The sequence below is a fragment of the Cherax quadricarinatus genome, chromosome 7 (genome assembly GCF_038502225.1).
Source record: "Cherax quadricarinatus isolate ZL_2023a chromosome 7, ASM3850222v1, whole genome shotgun sequence".
NCBI lineage: Eukaryota > Metazoa > Arthropoda > Malacostraca > Decapoda > Parastacidae > Cherax > Cherax quadricarinatus.
Window position 1 is genome coordinate 18,888,865 of NC_091298.1, and position 24,612 is coordinate 18,913,476.

Below are 24,612 nucleotides of genomic sequence, written 5' to 3' on the forward strand. Positions count from 1 at the left end.
ACAGCTTGTCTGGTTCGTAGACCCCATGGTACACTAGTGTGGCCGCAGTCATCTCTGGGTCCTCTTCGGGAGGGAATATCACCCCTAGTTGCCTGCGGAGTGTCTCAGTAGCTTCGCACTCTAGAAGATAGTGTGTTAGGGGCCGCTGGACAACGTGCTGACAGTACTGGCACATCTCCTCCTCAGCCTTGTCTACCATCCTCTTGGCTGTGGGAAAGCCCAAACGAAGCCGATGGATGGCGGTACACTGCGCTCTGGACCAGCTTCTATCATATGGAGGGGGTTCTCCCCGAGTCGCTGCTCGGTACCACTGTTGAGATGGTTTATCACCTAAGACCTCCCCCATAAGTTTCGTGGCTCTGGCAGCCACCAGTTTGGTCTGTCGTAGGCTGATTGGGACAGTAATCCCAACATGTGGATAGTCTGTTGCTGCCTTGGCTGCATCATCTGCCGCCTCATTTCCCCGGATGCCAGCATGGCTGGGGATCCAGTTCAATGTCGATCTATTACCCTGAACTTCTAAGGCTGTCATTATGCTCAGGATCGATGTGATGAGGTGAACATTATCCTGTGGTTGAGGATGGGAGAGGGCATTGATTGCAGAGGTGGAATCAACATGTATGACAGGTCGGAGTCGATGTCGTAGGGCATGTGACAATGCCTGCTGAATCGCCACCAGCTCAGCTTGAAGGATCGTGCAGTGGTCAGGGAGTCGCCAGCCTTGTGTGTGACCATTGTGGTACAGTCCAGCTGCTGCTCTCTTCCTGTCAGGGTCGACAGAACCATCTGTGAAATACACTGCACATGTGCCTCCCTCTGCCAGTGCCATGCTTGTCTCAGCATGATTACTGAGGGTGTCTTGACTGCAGAGACACTTAGAGATGGGTAGCTGCATGATGAAAACATCGGCTGGATCTGGGCGCCAGGGAGGTGGTGGATGGTACCCAGCAACAGGAAGGTCACAACTCTTCTCACAGAGCAGCTGTACAGGCAGCAGCTTCCGCCCAGCAGCACAAAACGAACGAATCCAGGAGTAGTCCGTGAAGAGTGTGGGATCTTGTGACATGGTTGTTAATATCCGTCTCCTTAGTGGGGTACCTTGCTGCCGGTGCAGAATCGTGGCCACTTTGCAGGCGTTTATGTATCTTACTCTGTCAGCCAAGGAAGGAAGCCGGGCCTCAGATCTGAGACATACTGTGTTGGTCCAGATGGGGGCACCAAGCATAGTTCTTATCGCCTGGTTTTGTACGACCTCCACCCTTTGCCTGCTCTGCGGGAAGAGATGAGCTAAAGCCGGTGCACCATAGTCAATGAGCGAGCGAATAGCTTGTATATAGTACAAGCGAAGTACATCTTTGCTTGCCCCTGCACGGTGCCTCGTCATGGCTCTCATGGCGTTGAGTCTGAGTAGAGCACGTGACCTGACATACTCGGCCTGTTTCTGAAAGGTCAGCTTTTTATCAATGTAGATTCCCAAGTACAGGTAGGAGCCTGTCCACTCAAGTTCTATATCCTGAATACGTAATCTATTCATAGGATCTGGTCCCTTGAACATCATTGCAAGAGATTTCTCGGCCGAGACCTTGAGGCCTAGTTCCTTGCATGACTGCGTAAATAGGTCCAAAGCTCTCTGAGCCTGTCGTTCTAAATTGCCTTTCCCATTCACTACTAGTGCAAGATCATCAGCATAGCTGAGGAGCTGTGTACCACTATGAAAGGGAAGGCTCACAAGTTCCTGCATAAGGATGTTAAATTGGGTAGGACTGAGCACACCTCCTTGTGGCGTACCGTTTTCGAGGGTTTTAAAGGAAGAGTAGTGTCCCTGAAAGCTGACACAGGCCTGCCTGCCCCTAAGGTAGGACTCTATCCAGGCCAGGAGGCGTCCTTTGATTCCCTTCCGAGCTAGTATTGCCAGAATTGCTGTGGGGCTGGCTAGCTCAAATGCCTTTTCAAGGTCGAGGTAAACGACGATACTAGGTTTTTTGTTGCTATCAGCAATCTGGCTTAGTAGAGTGGTTATGCACTCTGCTGTTCCCACTCCTTTGGTGAAGCCAAATATGTGATGATGAGAGGGTCCAAGTTTCCATAGGAGGCGGTTTAACACCATCCTCTCAGCAGTCTTGGCTAAGCAGCTGGTCAGCGATATGGGTCTCATACTGCCTGGGTCCTTGGGCTTTGGAATTGGTACGATTGTAGCTTTCTTCCAAGCTGCTGGGAGTGTCCTGGCCCTCCACGACTTGTTAATGACGTCTAGTATGGCCTCCCATCCACTCTGCCCAGCCTGTGCAATCATGGAGTACGTCACACCATCGATGCCCGGGGCAGTGTCACCTGTGTTCTTAATGGCACGTCGGAGTTCCAAGTCCGTCAGGTCTACATCAGTCACATCTTCCGATTCACATGCAGCTTGTATCGTTAGCTGGCGCTGTGGCAGAAGATCCGTCTGTATATTCCGGATGTCCTGTGGGAGCTGAGTGGAGGCTCCCTGGAAGTGAAAAGCTCCACTGATGTGATGAATTCATCACATCTGTCAGACACTGCAACATCATGGGATCTTGGTACAAAGACTTCAACGCTTGCCCAACCTTTGGACGACGACCTACTTACACTAGTGGCAGGTCCCACTGTGATCCCGCCTCCTTCTGCTTGGACTCATCTCACCGCAGTATATAAGCCACCTCTCTGGCCCTGTGCTGCACTTCCTACAAGAGTGATGGACTGAACACATCGATTCCAGGTTGAGGGACTGATTACCTCAAAACTTCTACTCTCCTTACCCATTTCTACTTTGTATTGGACTGATGAAGCCACTGTGTGGCGAAACGTTTCTTCAATAAAGATTCCCATGTGTTTCATAAGTGTCTCAATTCTTCAACTTGTCGGTTTTCAAAACCATTCATCAGATCCTTTATTGAAGTGGTAGAAGCGGGGCGCTGCCGATTCCGGTGTTACATGATGCCAGCAGGTCCCTCTCTAGCATCACCTCCTTAGTTCCACTACTACTACTACCACCTCTACCCACGCGTCACCTCACCTGACTCCTGCCACTATATATATACGTTTTCTTAGTTTTCTCTGTATTAGGACTGAAGAAGCCACTCGTGGCGAAACGTCTCCTCTAATAAATGTCCTGAACTGTACATAAGTGTCTTTTTCCACATCTTGTCGGTATCACCGTTGGGTTTGATCCTTACACGGTTTGCAAGCATCATGAAGGAGTAAGGCATCGCTGGTACGATGATTATAGGTTCCCCTCCCCGACGGGGATCGAAGGAACACTTCTTGAGGTGAGGAGCGACTGTGTCTTGATAAGATCGACAGAATGTGGTCCTTGGTATCTTGGTACTGGCCTGTTGGCCTAGTATGGGTCAACAGGCCTGCTGCAGTGATCCTCTTTTCTTATGTTCTTGGATAACTTCTACTAGTGAGAATGGCTAGATTTGAGAGGGACCTGACCTCCCAAGGACCAGATTCTTACCTCTACTAGTGGCCTACATCTCACCTCCTACATCTCACTCACATGCCCTTAACCTAATCTTGTCTGCTAACAATCTTCCCTCTTTTATTATCCCTCCTTTCTGCTTCTCTTCTAAGCCTCCTACAACCTCTCCCTCCTCCCTCTCTCCCACCCCCCACTTCCTATTCCCACCAGCTCTCCTCCTCCCCTACCCCTTTTCACTACTTCTACACCTCCCACCAACATCCCTACTGCTGTTGCTACGACCACCCCTCCCCCCCACTTCCTTACCCACTTCCTCATCCCCTTCCAAAGCTTCCACTCCCTCATCCCTTACCATAGCTTCCTCTTCCTCATCCCCTACCAAAGCTTCCACTTCCTTTGCATCCACCTTCGCCCACTCCTCCACCACAACCAAAACTTCATCCAGGTCCAACTCCACCTCCTCCAGACAAAATCCACTCAAACCTAAACCTGCCTCAACTTCTGACAGACAGACCAAAGAACATAAAAACAGGTCCATCTCTTCCTCCCCCTCCAGGAAACGGGTCCGTAGCACCTACAAACACACATCCACTGATGGCACCACTATCACGGGCTTTAATCCAAACTCCTCCCCCGACATTAACTTTGCTATAACGAAACCATTAAATCATGTTTAAGGTGATTCAGTTCAACGTACGTTCTTACTTTACAATTAGGCACCTACTGGCCGAGCTCCTTGAAGCAGAGAGGCCAGATATTGTTTTGCTAAACAGTACCTGCCTCAAAACCCCTCAACGTATCAGCCATTATGGTTATACTGCACTACAGTCCCCCTATGATCCCCACGATGGGATTGCTATCCTTGTCAAATCCAACATAAAACACGAATTTCTCCCAATCCCTTTTATTCACCAACACTGTCTTGCAGTCAGAATACACACCCACCTTGGCCTCTTTATCTTTTTCACCACCTATGCTCTCCCAAACACTACTCTCAACATACACGACCTTTCCTTAGTCTTCAACTACACCAACACACCAACATACCTACTAGCTGATATGAATGCCAAACACACCGCCTTTCATCACACCAGTAACAACCAACTAGGTCACCAATTACTCAACTTCACAAACCACAAACACCTAGTTCACCTTGGCCCAGACTTCAACACCGTCTACAATCACACTGGCCAAGGCAAACCCGACATCTTTCTGGCAAACCAAGCCAGCTCTCTCTTTCAACACTACATATCACCTGGCCCTATTACAGGCTCTGATCACATTCCCGTCATCTTACACATCTCCTCCAACCCTATCCTCATCCCGGCCACACCTTCCTTCTCCTACAAGAACGCTGACTGGGATGCCTTCAAACAACACATAGATAATACTAACCTCACTTATGACTACAACAACAAACCCATCTCTGACAATGACACTCAACTTGCTCTCATCCAAGACACCATTACACAAGCAGCCAACACCGCAATACCAAAGAAAACCCACACCACTCGTTATTTCTTCAAACCCTCAATCAGAACAAGAAGACTAATTATCTGTTACCACAATCGCTTTCTCTACAACACACAGATTTAATCAAGTCCGATTAGATCTCACTTACCTCAGAAACAACATTCTACACAGTCTAGACCAAGACCACAACAATCACTGGTCACAGCTCATACTACAAGCGGACAAACAGCGTATCAAAAACACCAAAGCCTTCTGGAACTTTATCAAAAAAATCAGAGGCACCACTCCCACCAACAAATTCAAACACATCACCCACAACAACACACACATCTCAGACCCGCAGGCTGCGACTAACATCTTCAAACACATCTGGGAGAACATCTTCCACCCTCACCCATCCCACCCTAACGCTATCCAACACATTCAGAACACAGAACACTGGAACACTACACACACATACGAAACAACACCAGACAGCCACATCCATCTGGACTCTCTTACCTCCTCCCAAGAACTTGACACTCCTTTCACCAACACAGACGTTAAAACTCTCCTCAGACACCTTCCTCCCAAGGCCCCTGGTGCCTCTGGCCTAAACCATATTATCCTGAAACACCTTCCTGACTCTATCATTACTGCCTACACAAACCTCCTCAATGCCTCCCTTGCCTCTGGATACTTCCCTTCCCTCTTTAAAGCTGCTACTGCTATCCTCCTTCCTAAACCCAATAAAGACCACTCTGACCCTAGAAACTATCACCCTATCAGCCTCCTCGAAACTTTAGGAGAACTCTTTGAAAAACTCATCAATCATCGCCTTCGCAGATACCTGGAACACAATTCTCTACTTTCTGATGGCCAGTTTGGCTTTAGAACACACAGATCCACACAGGATGCCATTAACGTCATTCTCAACTACATCCACATAAACACAAAACAAAGAAACAGGACAGCCCTGGTTGCAAAAGACGTTGAAAAAGCTTTTGACACTGTCTGGCACGAAGGGCTCAGGTACAAACTCTGTACTAACTTTAACCTGCCTGTCACTACTCGTAAACTCCTCTGCAACTTCCTAGACGGCCGTACCATGAGAATAAAATTCCAAGGCTGTTACTCTGACTACTTCACACTAAATGCCGGAGTACCCCAGGGATCTGTCCTCTCCCCTACCCTCTACATTTTATACACTAACGACATTCCAACACCTGTATACCACAACTCCATCACACTAGCCCATGCAGACGACATTACACAACTTATCACTCATGCCAATATAAATACACTCACACACAAAACACAAAATGAGGTCGACAGGATAGCCATCTGGGAACAGAAATGGAGGATCAAAACCAATGCAGCTAAATCCAGCATTACGTATTTTAACTACAGGAAACGTGATCCTCCATTACCTGTCGAGCTCAGAACAGCTGACACCCGCACTTACATCCCCATCACACAATCTGTCACTGTCCTTGGCGTTAATCTTGACTACCTTCTTCGTTTACACGGACACATTCACTCAAGGCATGCAATAGCTAGTAAGGCCCTTGCGGGCCTCTACAAGCTGAAACATGCCTCTCAACGCACCAAACTACACCTCTACAAATCCCTAATTCGTCCTCTGATAACTTACTCTCCTCTAGCCCTCTCTCTTGCAGCAAAAACAAACTTAAACTGCAGCGTGTCCAGAACAAGGCGCTGCGCTGGGTGCTTGGTGTCAGATGGGAGGACTTCGCCACATGCGAGTCTCTCCATGCCCAATTAGACATCCCTGCGCTGAATCTGTACTGGAAGACGCTCAGTGACAGACAGATAGACAAACTTGAGACACGACATGACTACTAGACCTCTCTCCTTGACGAAGACATTCGCAGATCCACAAACCAACACAACCTTTTCTACTCCTTGCATGATCCTGCTCCAAACCCTATTTACAAATAACCGTGGATTCACTGACAGGTACCTTCCATGACAGGTACCATTCTCTGACCCACGTTCGCCTTAGCTCTTGGGTTAAGACATGGCCCAGTTCTACACTCCTCTCAAGCCCTAAACGTCGCATGTCCCTTCCTCCCCGCTCACCCCACCGGAGTCCCAACAGAAGAGGTTGAATTTCTCTTCTCAATATCTGTCCCACGATCGCCTTCGCTGCTGGGTTAAGCCCTGGCTCTATTTCTACGACTAAGAACACTCCTCTCCAGCACTATTTTTCGTCTGTCCCGTCTTCCCCGCTCATCCCATTTGGGATCTTACCTGAACTTTCGTTCGTTCGTTCGTTACTTCTACTCCATATTGTTTCAGACTATGGAACAATGCTCTTCTCCAGACTGAGGGACTGACCACCTCAAAACTTCAAGGGTGATGGACTGATTACATCGTCTTCAAGTATCTTCTGCTTCTATCAACTTTTCTATACTCGACTGAAGAAGCCTACTGTGTAGGCGAAACATTTCGAAATAAAGATACCTAACTGTTGCATATGTGTCTTACCTAACAACCTGTCGGTATTTTATACAATTTTTATGTGGAATCTGTTGAGACTTTGGTAAAAAGCTATGGTCAGATGGGCTGTAGGATGTCCCTTGATGCTCATCTTGACAATTTCAAGGAGAATATGGAAGCAAGGGGAGCGCTGCCACCAAGATATAATGGACTTTGAACACAGATATCCTTCCTTTATGCTCTCAATCTTATCTTCTTTTCTAATCCTTATTACCTTCTACCTCCGTTCCTTCCCCGATTCCTTTCACTTTCCTACCCCGTCCTCCCCCACCTCTCCAAGCTTCGCTCTTCAACGCGTTCCCAACACCACACATCGCGGGATTTACTAAATTCATTTCCTCTGCTCGGGTCTCAACGCCAAGTTACGGCTGCAGTTTTGGGGTAGCACCAAACTCGGGAGTTCGGTTTAAAAATGTCACCTGGGAACCTACCCTCCCCCACGCACAGTTTGTTTGCTCCTGACGGTTTTAATACGAGAATGTGGGAAGCATAAACTGAGCTAGAGTTAATCTGCGTTGATAGAGAAATTACTGTCAAAAATTACAAGGAACTAGCATCCCTGTGCCTCGTCACATGAGTTTTTCAGAGGAGAGGCTCACCTTACTAACCGATATGTTCATATTAAATGAAACACTTCTGTAACATTTGGGTAAAATGTGACATTTTATTGTGGCAACGTTTCACTCTCCAGGAGTTTTGTCAAATGGTAGACTTACCGGCACTGTGTTTATAATTCTCCACATATTACTAACATTTTGGCATCTTTATTCTGTAGAGAAAAAGTGTTATGTAAATGGTTTAGAAACCCGACAAATTGAAGAATGAGACACTTGTGCAACATTTGAGAATCTTTACTGAGGAAACGTTCGTCAGCCAGTGGCTTCTTCAGTTCAATACAGAGAAAAACGGCGGAAGATGAAGAAGAGTTTGACGTAATCAGTCCCTTAGCTTGGAGTCGATGTGTTCGGTCCATCAGTCTTAAGAGAAGTGCAGCATATGAACGAACGAACGAACGAACGAACGAACGAACGAACGAACAAGTTCAGGTAAGATCCCAATGGGATGAGCGGGGAAGACGGGACAGACGAAGAATAGCGAAGGAGAGGAGTGTTCCTAGTTGTAGAAATAGAGCCAGGGCTTAACCCAGCAGCTGAGACGATCGTGGGATAGAGCTGGAGAGAACAGGACTTGGCTGAGAATGTGGACGACGTGGGCAAGCTGTGCAGGCTGCATCATGGTGGTTGATCTGTAGATCTGGTCGGCGATTGGTTGCTGGAGATCGGCGGGAAGCGGGATGGAGAGGGAGGCATGTTTCAATATGATTGGTTAAGTATGCGGAGAGAAGAGAGGATCAGCGTTGATTGGTGGATAACACTCTTCATATCTGCGTTTTGTTAGTTTTTCGTTCCTGTCGTAGAGCCATTTTGAAGTCTTTTGAAAGCAGGTTTTGATAATAAACTAAGTTTGAGCAGACTCTTGCTGTCTTTTTCTAAGTCTGCAATTAGGGCAGTTTCAGTGTGGGGATCGCAACCAGGAGCAACAGTGTACTTGATACTACCATGGTGCATGGAATAGATGACCTGAGGTGCATATAGCGACGGGGTGTGAGGGATATATGTATAGAAGGTGAGGGGTTCAGTTGGTCTATATAGTTTCCTCTTCCATTTCTTCAGGTCTTCGAGCATCTTGAGGTGGATTTTCAGGAGGAAGTGTCTTAGCTTTCTTGACTTTTGGTGGTTGAGTTGGAGATGAAGCAGGTGGTATGTTAGTAGTAGTAGCAGAGGTGGAGACTCAGGTGATTGGTCCACAACGGTGGTGATGTTGGAAGTCGCTGATTGGTTGTTTCTTGGAGATAAAATTTCAGGTGTTGTGATGTTGCCTAATTCTTTGGTGAGCTTGATGATGTCGGCAGATGGTGGAGAGTCTGGGAAAGTAAAGTTTGGCATGTTGTTCAATCGGAAGAGCTCGTTAATAACAGTGTTGAAGGAGTCTGGTAACGCCATATTATGCATGTGTGCATATAGCATACAGTAATGAATTTTCGTAGGCTCATAAGCTGATGGAGTAGTGGTGGAGGGTTGGGTAGCTTTTAAGAGTTTTGTTGTGTCGGCCTGGAGTTTGGTGATGGCAGCATAAGTAGGTGACTTGGAAGGTGTCTTCTTCTGTTCTGCTTCTTGGCTTTTTCTCAGAATTTCACGACGAGTGGGGCACTTTGCAGCGAGAGTATGGTGATTGTTTTTGCAGTTGAGACACTTAAGTGGGGCAGTAGAAGTACAAGTCTTGGAATCGGGGCCTTCAGACCCTCAGGTAGAGCAGAACTTTTTGTCTTTTGTGGGGCAGTCTTTTGCAGAGTGTAGGTAAGAGTAGCAACTCCAGCACTGAGTAATATGATGGTACCGCTCAGCTTCAATATGACTGGAGTTAACGAAGTAATAGTATATGGCCAGGCCTTCGGCCATAGCTTGGGCAGCCATTGTCACATCAGTAAAATTGATTTTCAGCATGGAGGAGGCAGTAGGAATCTTGGTGATGCTTTCAACTGTAGCCCAGGGATTTTGTTCTTCTATGGAGGTCTTTTGGTCTTCAACAGGTTGTATGGTTATCAGTTTGTCAAGTCTCTTCAAGAAGACAGTCCTCTTAGCTCGTAAGGAAGGAGAGGACATGACTTTGAAGCCACGGTCTGATAGAGTGGACAAAGCGGAGGAGGTCAGTAGTTTTTCGTCTTCACAGACAATAATGAAGGCTTCGTGGAGTGAGAGGATGGTATTAATTAATCTTGACCTGTAGACTCCTGATTACCACAGAAAGGGCAAGCTTGGTGGAGTCATTGATCGTACCACTGGATGAGGTGGAGCAGTGTTAGACGGAGTAACCAGTGGAGAAACCCACTTGTGGAAATAGGTTGTGTCGATGGATGTTGCCGTGTTCGACAGAATTGGCAAAATCTGAATAAATGGTTTAGAAACCCGACAAGTTGATAAATGAGACACTTGTGCAACATTTGGGTATGTGCAAGAATGGTATATTTATTCGGGAAACGTTTCACCAACCAGTGGCGTCTTCAGTCCAATGCAGAAAAAGGACAGTTAAGGACATTTATTAAAGAAATCGTTTCACTGTGAGTGGCTTCATCAATCCTTTACATATTGTCGGTAATTCTACCAACTTTATTACAATCCTAATATTGACTGATTTAGCCACTCGTGGCGAAACGTTCCCTTTAATAAATGTCCTGAACTGTACACAATTGTCTTTTTCCACTGTAAAAGTGCAGCATATGGTTAAACTAGGTAGGTTCGCCAAGAAACAGGACAAAATGTGCAGCATAATCACGGAAGTGAGGTGAAGCAGCTGGAGGCGACGTCACGGGTGGACAAAAGCGACGAGTGGAAGTATGTAAGGAAAGCGTTAAAGAATTCTCTGTATCACGATTCCAATATGTTTCTATGCCAAACAGGTATTATTATGTAAATAGTTTAGAAAACCGACAAGTTGATAAGTGAGACACTTGTGCAACACTTGGGTGTCTTGATTATGGAAACGTTTCGCTAGCCAGTGGTGAAAATAGGCCGAATGCATCGAACTTGCACTCTCCTAGTTATGACTGAAGTCATAACTAGCAGAGTTATGACTGAAGTTTACATATGGAAAGCAGGAATAAATAAAGGAAATATAGAGGGGTTGTTGAGGTCGTTCGGAAATTTGAAGAGGACTTCCCACGGTGTCTCCCACGGTGCCTCCCACGGTGCCTCCCTCGATACCTCTTTCGAAAATTCCTCTCTGGGACAGGATTCACCCCATTTGCGACCTTTATTTTTAATAATCACCTGTACAGGTGTAAAGAGTTACGCTCAGATTTGATTCATGAAAATTCTTAAGGGGGACTCGATAAAGATCAAGGGACATGGGGGAAGTAGTGGATGGAATATGTACTGAAGTAATTATTAATGTTGCGTCAGCAATATATACCAGACACGTAAATCTCAGTTTAGTGTGTAAGCAACTTACCATTATGGTGCAGTAAGGAAAAGAAGGAACGAACCTTAACAGGAGTAGTTGCTGTGTCATTCGTCTGGTTGGGAGTGAAGGAGATCCGACATTTTAAGTCTTGGATTATCTCGCGACTTCTTGGGTTTGATTTTAGAGTCTTCCTTTCCTCCAGTTCCTTGCCTCAGCTTCTATGCTGAAAATGGTATAAAATTACGAACTTTCAGTTTACTAACATAAAAATCATTAAAAATTTGAGGTCTACCTGAAGAGACATTCTCAAGTTATTACCCGGCTTGCGAAAAAAAAAAAAAAACCCGGAGGAAATATACATATCCGCGAAACTCACAAATTATCCCACGAACGTGACACTTGAAAATGAATGTATCAAGACAAAAATGTTATCGGACTCGGAGACGTTCCATAAACACGGCGGAGGAAAACAATAATGTTTCAATACTTGCCAATAGTTACAGACTGCCAGCGGCAGCACCAGCGAGGGTCAGGCCATAAATTACTGAGAAAGTTGTGTAAAATGTGTTGGCTGTTGGAGAACTTTGTTGCGAGTTTAATAGGAAACTTCACCGTAGTACTTGTGAAGTCCTTCGGTCTTTGTTGGGACTCTCATCTCACTTGAGTCCACTGGTCACTTTTGGGACTCTAACTTTACCCGGAGAGCTCGTTGCTTGCCCTCGTCACTTGGGAAGCAACCTGAGGAGTCATATGGTTGCTGCCTGCACCTGGAGAGGGAATCTTTGTATCGTTGTTCACACCTGGGGAGTTTTTGGTTACCTTTTATCACAGGGAGAGTTCTTGGTCCTCACCAGGGGAGTTTATTGGTCTCTGTCCTTACCAGGGGAATCCTTTAGTCTCTGTCCTTACTAGGGAAGTCCTTTGGCACCTGTCTTTACCAGGGAAATCCTTTGGTCCCTGTCCTTATCAGGGAAGTCCTTTAGTCCCTGTCCTCATCAAGAGAGTCACTCGGTCATTTTTGGGAGGCAGTCATTACCTGGGCAAAAAATATTCACTTTTACTAAACAATGTTTGATTAGTTGTTTGATAAATTGCTTTATGTTTTATCTTAAGAGGAGGAGGAGGAGGAGGAGGAGGAGGAGGAGGAGGAGGAGGAGGAGGAGGAGCAGCAGCAGCAGCAGCAGCAGCAGCAGCAGCAGCACAACATGCAAAACAAAGAGAACAGAATGGTAAAACATAGCGAATACCAGACAGACGCGATTCCCTTAAATCAATAATATATATATATATATATATATATATATATATATATATATATATATATATATATATATATAATATATATATATATATATACATAATATATATATATATATATATATATATATATATATATATATATATATATATATATATATATATATATATATATATATATATATATATTATCTAACTCAATTAAAAATCATAAGGCTACATAGCCACAGTGGAATAAATAAAATGACTTCTAGGAAAGTCATATTTTTCCTAGTGCCCTTTGAGTATCTTCTGTCACTTGCTTTTTTCCCTAAGGATTTATGTTGTTACAGTTTTGTTGAGACATTTTCAGGCACATACAATAAATATGGAAATTTTATTTAATGAGTGGAGTTTGTCATGCATGTCAGAGGCTGGACGGAAACTAAGGACGTCACTAAGGCGTTGGGTGAGAAGGGAGGCAACTAAAGGGTCTCTAGTAGTTTCAGTGAGCTTTAAACCTGGTTCTTTCAGAAACATTATGCACTCTTTCCCTTCCCCCCTCCTCCTCCCTTACACATCTATATGTATATGCAGTTTCATGGGTCTCCATAAGTAAAATAACGTAAAGAATTTTCGTTTAAAATTTCTCCTAGAGGCATTTTGATTTATTTGATTTGTGACCATATGTACGGCAGATTAATAGTTGTAGACAGATTATGAATCTGTTCCAGTTCCCCAGAAGTCTGAAATCGGGAATGTAGCTTGCATTACCTCGCTGGATCACCAGATTGAGATGCTGGAACTGGAAGGTTTGGAGGGTCACTAGTAGTGTCAAGGAGTCAGAAGTCCGGTTCACTGAGAAAATTTGTTCTATATTTTCCCTAGGGTCCGACGGACTTTCTATCCTTCTGGATAAAGTCCCCATAACTGTCTGGTTTAAATTCCGCACTGTGATCAGCAAATTCACCTTGATGCCCATCACTGAAATGAATATAGGTATTAGAATAGATACGCAGGGTTTGTCCCGCACCAGGAGTCTGCTGCGCTTCCAAGGAAAGAATAGCAGACTACTGTTGTGGGACAAGTAAACCTGCTAATCAGGGCGATTAGCAGGTTTACTTGGATTGTAGGATACTTGGCATAAGGGTTCCTTCTCAGCTGGGCGCTCAGCTGTAGCGAGGCTTCCGTTGATGATGTTGATTTCTGTCTTGTATGCTGACCCTTAGAGCTTGCATAGTTTAGACCATGAAAACTGGTCGAGGCTTGTGTCCAGTGCCGCAATAGGAACTGTAAAGGATATATTATCCAGAAGAATACGTGCTCATTACAGACAATATGATGCATGTTGAAGGTTCTACCTTTAACAATGCAGCAGGAGAGAAACCCATCCCAGGTACACCAATACCTGGGTGTACTACACACAGTTGTAGGTTGTATCCCCCACACTTCTACACCTATATTACGGTCAATCAGGGTTCACCAGGTGGTATCCCCACGCTCCTACACCTGCACCACGGTGAGCCAGGGTCCACAGGGTAACAACCCCACACTTCACACGCAGCAAAGAAGCTGAAACAAGTATTATTACTTAAACTTTGGGTAGTATTACTGGGATTTCCACCTAGTAGACAGTGGTTCGATTCCACTTGTCACCTAGTTTGCACAAGTTAAGTTCAGGATAGTGTAAAATCTCAGTTCGTGTTACACATATATCACCAGGGGGAAAGTAAAATAAATAAATGGTCGAGTGGTTTTATACCACCAGTTTTTTTTTCCCTGTCAGACGCACTGAAGCGTGGGGAAACACCAAGCCAGGAAAATTTAGCACTAGGAAACAACTGAGAATGTTTTCTGTCAAAACCTGACGGATTAAATTTATTAGAGACATTTTTTTCCTTCTGTGGCCGCCCAAACACTTGAATATGGTATTGTCTCTTGAGGTGAAGATTGTTCTCTCTGTGTAAACACAGGACTTTCAGAAGTCGCCATGGACGCTCCAACTTAGAACGGTTCTGTCCTAATGTATTCTGACACTTACCAAGAACTCTAATTCGACAAGCTTGGTAACTCAAAGTTCAACGACTCCGCGATCGGCTCACATCCTAAACAGCCCAAGTTTGACCTCTGAGCGAGATGAGGCGAATAGGCAAGTCCCCTTACCCCTGCTATCGCTGTTCAATTGACAGTAAATGTATACCTGGGTTTTAAACGACTGTCGTGAGTGGCCAGGTAGGACTCCAGTGGAAATGAATCATTCAACTAGACTTTCTTGGAAGATTCAAGATTAATTGTCTTCCAGCGTTAATAACCCAAAGAAAGTGTTCTTTTTTATTCTTGGTTTCTGATGAAATGTAAACTGAAAACACGAGAGAGCCCGAGGAACTTTGCCACTGTCGCTCCTCGATGATCCTCTCATTGTGTGGCTGGCACGGTACAATAGTTACCAGACATACGAACCTTTGCACCCCAGTTCGTATCCCTCATTGCACTTAAAATTAATCTGCAAATTTCAGGTTATTGAAGTTACTAATCCTAAGTTGGCTTTAATTTTTACAAATAAAATCGAGACATTTATGTTGGTCTACGTCTTGTGATAAAACATTCGAAGCTCATTGAGTCATAAATAATAATGTTAAGGATTTTTCATCCCTAAAAGATGCTGAGGGTCTTTTAGCCTTAAAAAAAAATCTAGAATACAACTGAATAAAATAGCCGTAATATAAATCTATTTAGACTAACACTGCATCTAACACGCTACCTCTAACACACCCTCCAAATAGCGCTTAAACCACCCTCTAACCCTTATCACACTCCTAATACCCATTAAGACACCATCTAACACTTCCTCTAACCCTCGCTAACACGCCATCTAACACACCCTCTAACACACTGTAACACACCGTCTAACACACCCTCTAACACTAACACACCGTGTAACACACCCTCTAACACTAACACACCGTGTAACACACCCTCTAACACTAACACACCGTCTAACACACCCTCTAACACTAACACACCGTCTAACACACCCTCTAACACACTCTCTAACACACCCTCCAACATTTCAACATTTACACTCCAATTTTGGACTTGCTCTTTTCAGGACCACCGAATTTATGGGGAAACACTCAGGGGTAAGAGCTTAATAAATCTTATATTTTATTTTCCAGTTGCGTGTATATTTCTGTCAGTAATAACCAGAGCGTTAATTATTTCGTAACTGAACTCGTTCAGGACGGGTTTGTTTCATGTTCTTCACGAGGTGTTGCTGGGGGATGTTGGTGAGGGGAGGTAATGGAAAGATAAGATAAGATAAGATTTCGTTCGGATTTTTAACCCCGGAGGGTTAGCCACCCAGGATAACCCAAGAAAGTCAGTGCGTCATCGAGGACTGTCTAACTTATTTCCATTGGGGTCCTTAATCTTGTCCCCCAGGATGCGACCCACACCAGTCGACTAATACCCAGGTACCTATTTGCTGCTAGGTGAACAGGACAACAGGTGTAAGGAAACGTGTCGAAATGTTTCCACCCGCCGGGAATCGAACCCGGGCCCTCCGTGTGTGAAGCGGGAGCTTTAGCCACCAGGCCACTGGGCCACCCGAAAAGGAGTTTGTTGTTGTGGTTGTTGGTGGTGTTGATAATAGGTTTGCTGGTGTTGGTAGAGGGGTTTACTGGTGGTATGGGTGTTTGGTAGATCGAGTTGCTGGCGGTTGGAGTGTTAGCATGGAGAACGGGGGGGAGGGGGGGGGGTTGTTTGAAGGAGGTTGTTTGTGGTAGCGAGGGGGGAATGGGTGTTGGTGGTAGGAGCTGCTGACGATGAAGATGGTCTCCAATCCGCCTCCCTTTCCCCCTTCCCCTTTCCCCTTCCCAACCCCCTCCTTACATCCCTTCGACCCCTAGCAACATCACACAATTATGCTAATTAACCAATCAATCCCCTGGACGCACGGAAGAGCTTTCTTTGTGGCCAGTTTCTTCTGAAAACGAAACTTTTCCGTACGAGTTTCTTCTGAAAATGAAACTTTTCCGTACGAGTTTCTTCTGAAAATGAAACTTTTCCGTACGAGTTTCTTCTGAAAACGAAACTTTTCCGTACGAGTTTCTTCTGAAAACGAAACTTTTCCGTAAGAGTTTCTTCTGAAAATGAAACTTTTCCGTACGAGTTTCTTCTGAAAATGAAACTTTTCCGTACGAGTTTCTTCTGAAAATGAAACTTTTCCGTACGAGTTTCTTCTGAAAATGAAACTTTTCCGTACGAGTTTCTTCTGAAAATGAAACTTTTCCGTACGAGTTTCTTCTGAAAACGAAACTTTTCCGTACGAGTTTCTTCTGAAAACGAAACTTTTTCGTACGATAAGAAAGTTTCCTGTAAAGTGATACAGGTGGCATGAAAAAAAATAAAAGTTGATAACTGAGACATTTGGGGAACATTTGGGAATTTTTATCCTTGAAATGTTTTATCAGACAGTGGCTTCTACAGTCCACTGCAGAGAAGAACGGTGGAAGATAAGGACGAGTTTGAGATAATCAGTCCCTAATCCTTGAGTCGATGTGTTTAGTCCATCAAAATTGGTGGACTGAACACATCGACTTCTGGCTGAGGGACTGATTACCTCAAACGTCACCCTCATTTTCTACCTTTCTTCTCTGTATTGTACTGTAGAAGCCACTGGCTGGTGAGACGTTTTCAGAATAAATATTGCTCTATATATTCCGTCTTTCAGTTCCTGTTCACTATATATTCCGTCTTTCAGTTCCTGTTCACTATATATTCCGTCTTTCAGTTCCTGTTCACTATATATTCCGTCTTTCAGTTCCTGTTCACGATATATTCTGTCTCAGTCCCAAAGAAACCACACACTGTCTCCTCTTACTCTCCCTGTTACAGAATGTTCTCTCCCTATATCTAGCCCGAGAACCTTCATCAATAAGTATGTTAACTTTAATAGCTGCAGATAACTTCAGTAACTGCAAATAAGTATGCTAATTGTAGTAGCTGCATTTTTCTGATCTTACCTGTTTACTGTTCAATGACTGAACTTCATTTATCCTGCAATGCACTGATGCGATTTGGACTCCTCTCGGCTACCTTTTCAACATTCTCCATCTACTCGAATATTTTCCATATATTTACGTTACTGTAGATGAATGGTTGGCAGAACCGAAAAGTTGAATAACTTAGACACATGTGCAACACTTGGGTATCTTTATTGAGGATAAAGATACCCAAGTGTTGCATATGTGTCTAATTTATTCATTCTCGTTATTACCTGAATATTCTCCGTATGCCCACGATCTTACGTGAATATTCTCCTCAGGCTTACGTTATTACTTATATCGTTTATTGCAAGCATGAATTTAGTTTTGATATAAATATTGTTTATTGCATATACTCGAGTCAAAATGGCTGACCCATGAGGTAGATATTTTTGTAATGTATAATAAATGAACAATGTTCTTCAAAACGTTTAAAAAAACATTTAAATTTCCCCCGGCTGGAATTTACTACTGTGTCTGGTAAATAAATATTTTTAAGGTCTGACTTTTATTGCCAGACATAAGAATGTGGCGAGAAACACTCTTCTTGTAGAGGAAGGATGTAGAACACTTATGTATACAGGGGGGGGGAGAGAATGTGTGGGTAGGTGTGAGGGTTTGTGCATGCGTGTACGCTCATCTATTTGTGGTTGCAGGGGTCGATCCACAGCTCCTGGCACGGTCTTTTATCTGGTCGCTACTAGGTGTGTGTGTGTGTGTGTGTGTGTGTGTGTGTGTGTGTGTGTGTGAATGTACTCACCTATATGCATTCACCTATAGGTAGTAACAAGGGTCGAGTCTTAGCTCCTGGCCCAGCCTCATCGCTAGCCACTGCTGTCTACGAGAGCCTTATCGCACTTCTTAGTTGTGTATGTATCCTGCCTCTGCCACTCCACTAATCAGATCGTTCCACTTCTTGACCACTCTAAGGCTGAAGAAATACTTCTTAACATCCATGTAAGTCATACGTGTTTCATCTTCCAGAAGTGCCATCACGTACTTGTTTCCCTTCTCTCGAACAATTCCTATCCACTGCATCAATCTTCTCAGTATTTTGTACGTTGTTACCATATCACCCCTAGTCCTTCTGTCCACTAATGTCACTAGGTTTAGTTCCCTTAACCTCTCCTCATACCCCGTATCTCCGGGACGAGTCTCGTCGCAGACCTCTACACTTTCTCCAGCTTCTTGACATGTTTGATCAGGTGAGAGTTCCATACCGATGCTGCATACTCCAGTAGCGGCCTGACATATACTGTATACAGTGTCGCAAATGACTCCTTGCTTTGGTTTCAAAAAAAAAAATATTGTAAGGTTAGCCAGACACGCGTTTGCTGCAGCAGCTATTAGGTTGATGTGCGCCTCACGCGATGTACTCTGCACAATGTTCACCATGAAGACCTCCCTCAGTGAGGTTTGCAGCTTTTGTCTCCCACCCCTGAATCTGTACTCAATTTGCGGTCTTTGCCAATCCCCAATATTCACAACTGTGTTGCACTTGCTGGAGTTAGTTTGGTAGCCATTTCTCAGACCAGGTTTACAGGTTGTCCAAATCCATTTATAGTCTTTCCTGGTCCTCGCCTGGTTGTGCTTTCATTAGATTCACATTACCTGCGAACAGGAACACCTCTGACTACCCCTTCCGTCATAGCCTTTACATAAAAGGAAATAGTTTCGGTCCTAGTTCTGATCCATGTGAAACCCCACCCATCACACTCACCCTTTCCAAGACCTTTTATGGTAAAATCACTCGTTGTTTCCTTCCTTTTAAGTATTCCTTGATCTGTTGTAGCTCCTTCCCTGTTATTCCTGCCTGTTTCCCTAGTTTTTATCCAGTTTCTTTTGCGGTATTAGTTACCCTGTCCTGTGTGTGTGTGTGTGTGTGTGTGTGTGTGTGTGTGTGTGTGTGTGTGTGTGTATGTGTATGTGTGTGTACTCACCTAGTTGTCTCACCTAGTTGTAGTCACCTAGTTGAGGTTGCAGGGGTCGAGTTCAAGCTCCTGGCCCCGCCTCTTCACTGGTCGCTACTAGGTCACTCTCCCTGAACTGTGAGCTTTATCATACCTCTGTGTGTGTGTATGTGTGTGTGTGTGTGTGTGTATGCGTGTGTGTGTGCGCGCGCTCGCTCGCGCGTGCTCGTCTGTATACTAACCTATATTGTATGTGGTTGCAGGGGTCGAGTCAGCTCCTGGAACCTATGTGTGTATTTATGTGTATTTGTGGGTGTATGTGTGTGTGAACGTTTATAATTAATATTCAGCGGGAAGCCTGAAGAATGAGAGGTAATCAAGTCTGGTCAAAACAAACGGAGGACAACTCCAACGCCTCTGATCAGGCACCCTTCATCTGCGTTAATTCAACACTCCTTGGAGGAGAGACAGCGATGTAGGAAATTTCCTGGAAACGAAATTAGAATCTATTGTGACTATTAATAACCATGTAATGGAACTTTGCAAGCAAGGCAACGAGGGAAATTACAGTAATTAAAGGAGCCTTTGCTCGCCAGAAGCGACTACACTGTATGAGGTACAAGGTACTTCTCATTCTTGAAAGTACGTCAGTTTTGGATGGCCTGCACTCCTACCCATCCTCTGTAAACATACACTACTGCCCATGAAAGAGCTTATTTGTAAAAAAAAAAAAATGTCATCTCCAAAAATCCATTTTTCCTTTATGTAATAAACCACCGCGAGAGGGTAATTCCCACGTGATAATAGTCCTGCCTTGCTGGAGTGACTTAGAATAACAGAGATATGAGAGTAACAGAGACAGAAAAAGAAACGGAGGTGGAAAGAGACAGCAGCAAGGAGCTGGCGAGGCCTCAGGTGTAGTGGTGACGGTGCTGTTAGCGGCGGCTACCTGGAGACATTGATCACACGAGAAGTGGCTTGTGCAAACGACGGCCAGTGTTGAACTTCGTAGTGTGTGAGCTGTGTTGTTTTGTTGGAGGATTAGACGGTAGTGGGGTGTAAGGAGGCCCCTCCTTCCACCCCTTCAGGGGCAGAGGCAGTAAGGAAAGTAAAGGGGTGGTGGGAAAGGTAAAGAAAAAGGAAGAAAGGGCAAGGAGGTACTGGCGGTGGTAATGATCAAGAAGACGATGGGGTAGTGAGAGAGGTGAGAGGTTGGTGGTAGTAGAGAGGGTTGTGGTAGAGAGGGTGGTGGTAGAGAAGGTGGTGGTAGAGAAGATGGTGGTAGTGAGGGTGGTGATAAAGAAGGTCGACTCCCGAAGGAGAATGGATTCTACAGTGTTGCAGCATATGTTGCTCAAGCACTGTTTCGGACAGTTCATCTATTGTGTCTCATAAGCGACTGTGATTTGGTACTGAAGTTATTCCATAGCTGTTGTTTCCTGAGCTGGGGACTGGGTTCTGTCCGCTCTGAGAATCTGCAAATTCATGGCATCCACCGTCTCCTCCTCAGTCAGAAGGCACACCCTCAGGAGTGTGCTGACCATCTGCCGGAACATGTTCTGTTGTTCCGTGAAGCTGTGTTGCAGATGATATCCATAAATGCCTTGATGAGTGCTACGAGATCCTGTCAGATCTGCAAACTCTTCCTTTTTCTCTGATGACACGGAGTTGTTCTCACAACTTCTTCGCTACAATTGTGCCCCATATTTCCAAATCCGAGTCCTCCATCAAGCCCCTGGAACATCGTGACCTCTTCGTTTCGGCAGAAGCCATGTGCCTATCTCGTGATAAGGTAGTGTACACAGTGTACTGGTGTGTACTACGCAGTGTGTACGTGGTCGTGGTAGAGAGGGTGGTGGTAGTGAGGGTGCTGGTAGTGAGGGTGCTGGTAGCGAGGGTGGTGGTAGCGAGGGTGATGATAGAGAGGGTTGTAATAGTGAAGGTGATTGTAGTGAGAGTGGTGGTAGTGGGTGGTAGTAGTGAAAGTGGTGGTAGAGAGGGTGATGGTAGCGAGGGTGGTGGTAGCGAGGGTGGTGGTAGCGAGGGTGATGGTAGTGAGGGTGATGGTAGCGAGGGTGGTGGTAGCGAGGGTGGTGGTAGCGAGGGTGGTGGTAGCGAGGGTGGTGGTAGTGAGGGTGGTGGTAGCGAGGGTGATGGTAGCGAGGGTGATGGTAGCGAGGGTGGTGGTAGTGAGGATGGTGGTAGTGAGGGTGATGGTAGCGAGGGTGATGGTAGCGAGGGTGGTGGTAGCGAGGGTGGTGGTAGCGAGGGTGTTGGTAGTGAGGTTGATGGTAGCGAGGGTGGTGGTAGCGAGGGTGGTGGTAGCAAGGGTGGTGGTAGCGAGGATGGTAGTAGCGGTAATTTGTGGCAGGGAAGAATTTTGTCCAATTTGAATCCATTGTTTCAGAGATTTATCTTGATTCGATATCTTCAGCATCCTTTCACCCAAACGTACACTTCAATCATGCCACCCCTCACTCTTCGTCTTTCATCAGAATATTGCAACTGTTATTTCAGTCTGTTGTCAGAAGATTGATTCTTCTTTGTTTGATGAGAATGAGAATGGTAGGTAAGACACACACAATGTTTATCTAAATGAGATAAACATTACAGAGAATCCCGTAGGGATAAATCCTAATGAAAATCATTAAATTAAACAAGATTACAAAAGACAAGATTGATGGACTGAGCACACCGACTCCAGGCTGAGGGACTGATTACCTCGAACTCCTCCACATCTACCACCTTTCTCTGTATTGGACTGAAGAAGTCACCGCATGGCAAAGCATTTCTAAAATAAAGATGCCCAAATGATTCACTGGTGCCTCATTTATCAAACTGTCGGTTTTCTAAACAATTGATTCACAATCCAAAAGACAAAATTAAACAATATGTTATTTCACCGAATAATAATTTTAACATTAACATTTTTCCCTCATAATCACATCGTATATAATTATGTTAATAAAGCATTCAGAAGGTTAAACAATGTTCCCTCTCAAGAAGAAACTAAATCATGTTCACGACTCTCTAAAATACCACAAAGATTGTGGTATGCCAGAGATCTGAGAACTAGACGGAGATAAAACAAAAGATCTGAAATAGATACTCTGAAAACACCTTATTTTATGTTTCAACATATCCGGAGAAAGAAACATAATATTGACCTGGGGAGAGTTGAAGTGTTCCATTACTTAAATTTCAACTGTGAATTATGAAAAATAGTAGTGGTGTAGTCTGGTGGAAGTCAAGCGAGTGTTGACATATTGCAGGAACAGTAGAGACTTGAAACCATCAGAATCATGGTTACCAGTAAACTTAAAAAAAGTAAAAAGGCGTTTTTGCCGTTAATTGACCTGAATTTTATGAAAATACCTTTCGCTATACTTCTCATTATATGAATTAATCTGAGTAACATTCCGGGTTACTGATCGAAATGTACAGATACATTTCGTTTCATTGGTACTTTGCGAAAGTCGAATTTATATTCTAAGAGCTGTCATCCTGCCTTAGCTCATTCCAGAGCTCAGTGCTTGTCTGTGGTATACTACCCCGATCCCCCCACGCATCCCCCCCACGCATCCCCCGCCCCCCCCACGCATCCCCCCCACGCATCCCCCCTCCCCGGGATGTCACCCATAACAGTTGCTTAAGAGACACAAATAAATACAGTTATACGTAATTCTTTACTTTCGACGTTTCGCGTACGCAGTTGGTTGTATAAAGCTGCAAACAGAACTTAGCATGTATATATATATATATATATATATATATATATATATATATATATATATATATATATATATATATATATATATATATATATATATATATATATATATATATATACATGCTGGACTTCTGGAGATTCTAGCTTCTACCGATTTTTTGTTATTTTGTTAAACGTAGAAGTCTTAAGAGTGGAAGTACTTGTGGGAGGAGGATTATGAGGATCTGTAGGAAGAGGAGCCATGAGAGTGGGAGTAGGTAATGTAGGGGGAGGATTAGGAGACGTAGTAAGAGGACTAGAAGGAGCTGCAGAAAGTGGAGCCATAGCAGTGAGAACTGATGGCGGATAAAAGTTAGGAGGAGGAAGGAAGAGGAAGCAAGAGGAAGGAAGAAGAAGAAGAGGAGGAGGAGGAGGAGGAGGCGGAGGAGGAGGAAGAAAACAATTTCTCATCACGTATTAAAACTACATAATCGATTCTTCCTCACATTCTCTAACTAAATTGCCAGGCAAAGTTTATGAGCGTGCTGAACACTAATGAATATTAGGCGGAGTGATGATGTAGTGGAGAGACGAGTTACTGCTCACAGTTTGTCTTCCTGAAACAAAAGGGGGAGAGCAAGAGACCAATTTATTATTGCAACTTGAAAAAATAGGAGGAGGAGAAAGTGTTGTAATAGTGATAGTAGCAGTAGTAGCAACAGTACCTGTAGTAGTAGTAGTAGTAGTAGTAGTAGTAGTAGTAGTAGTAGTAGTAGTAGTAGTAGTAGTAGAAAGAGAAGGAGGAAGTAAAAGTATTAGTGGTAGGAGCAGAATTAGTAGTGTTAGTAGTAGTAGAAGAAATAGTAGTAAGAGAAGGAGAAAGAGGTGGAAGGTGAGGAGGAAGAAGAAATGAAAGTGAAACAAGAGTAGCAATAGTTGTACTAATTGCAGTAGCAGCAGCAGCACTAGTTGTGATAGTAGTAGCAGCAGTAGTAGTAGTAGTGTTGATATTAACTCACGAAATCATAATAACACGATTTTCAATTTTTTAGATTCGGTTATTATGGGTTTGTGTCACCCGTTTTCTGATTATAATCAGAGAACGGGAGTTATTACTACTAATTAGTAGTAATAACAGTAGCAGAAGGAGGAGAAGGGTTAGGAGGAACAGGAGGATGAACAGGAGGAGGAACAGGAGGATGAACAGGAGGAGGAACAGGAGGAGGAGGAGGAGGAGGAGGGGGAGGAGGAGGAGGAGGAGGAGGAGGAGGAGGAGGAGGAGGAGGAGGGGGCGGACAAATAGAGATGAAGAGGTTCTGGGATATTATCATAGCC

The 24,612-nt window shown here is 44.5% G+C and overlaps 1 protein-coding gene across 1 annotated transcript in view; it reads left to right on the forward strand.

Moving 5' to 3' along the window:
- The window catches only part of LOC128686994 (putative neural-cadherin 2), a 919,537-nt gene that overhangs the window by 762,471 nt on the left and 132,454 nt on the right, over window positions 1–24,612 (forward strand). The window lies entirely within an intron of this gene.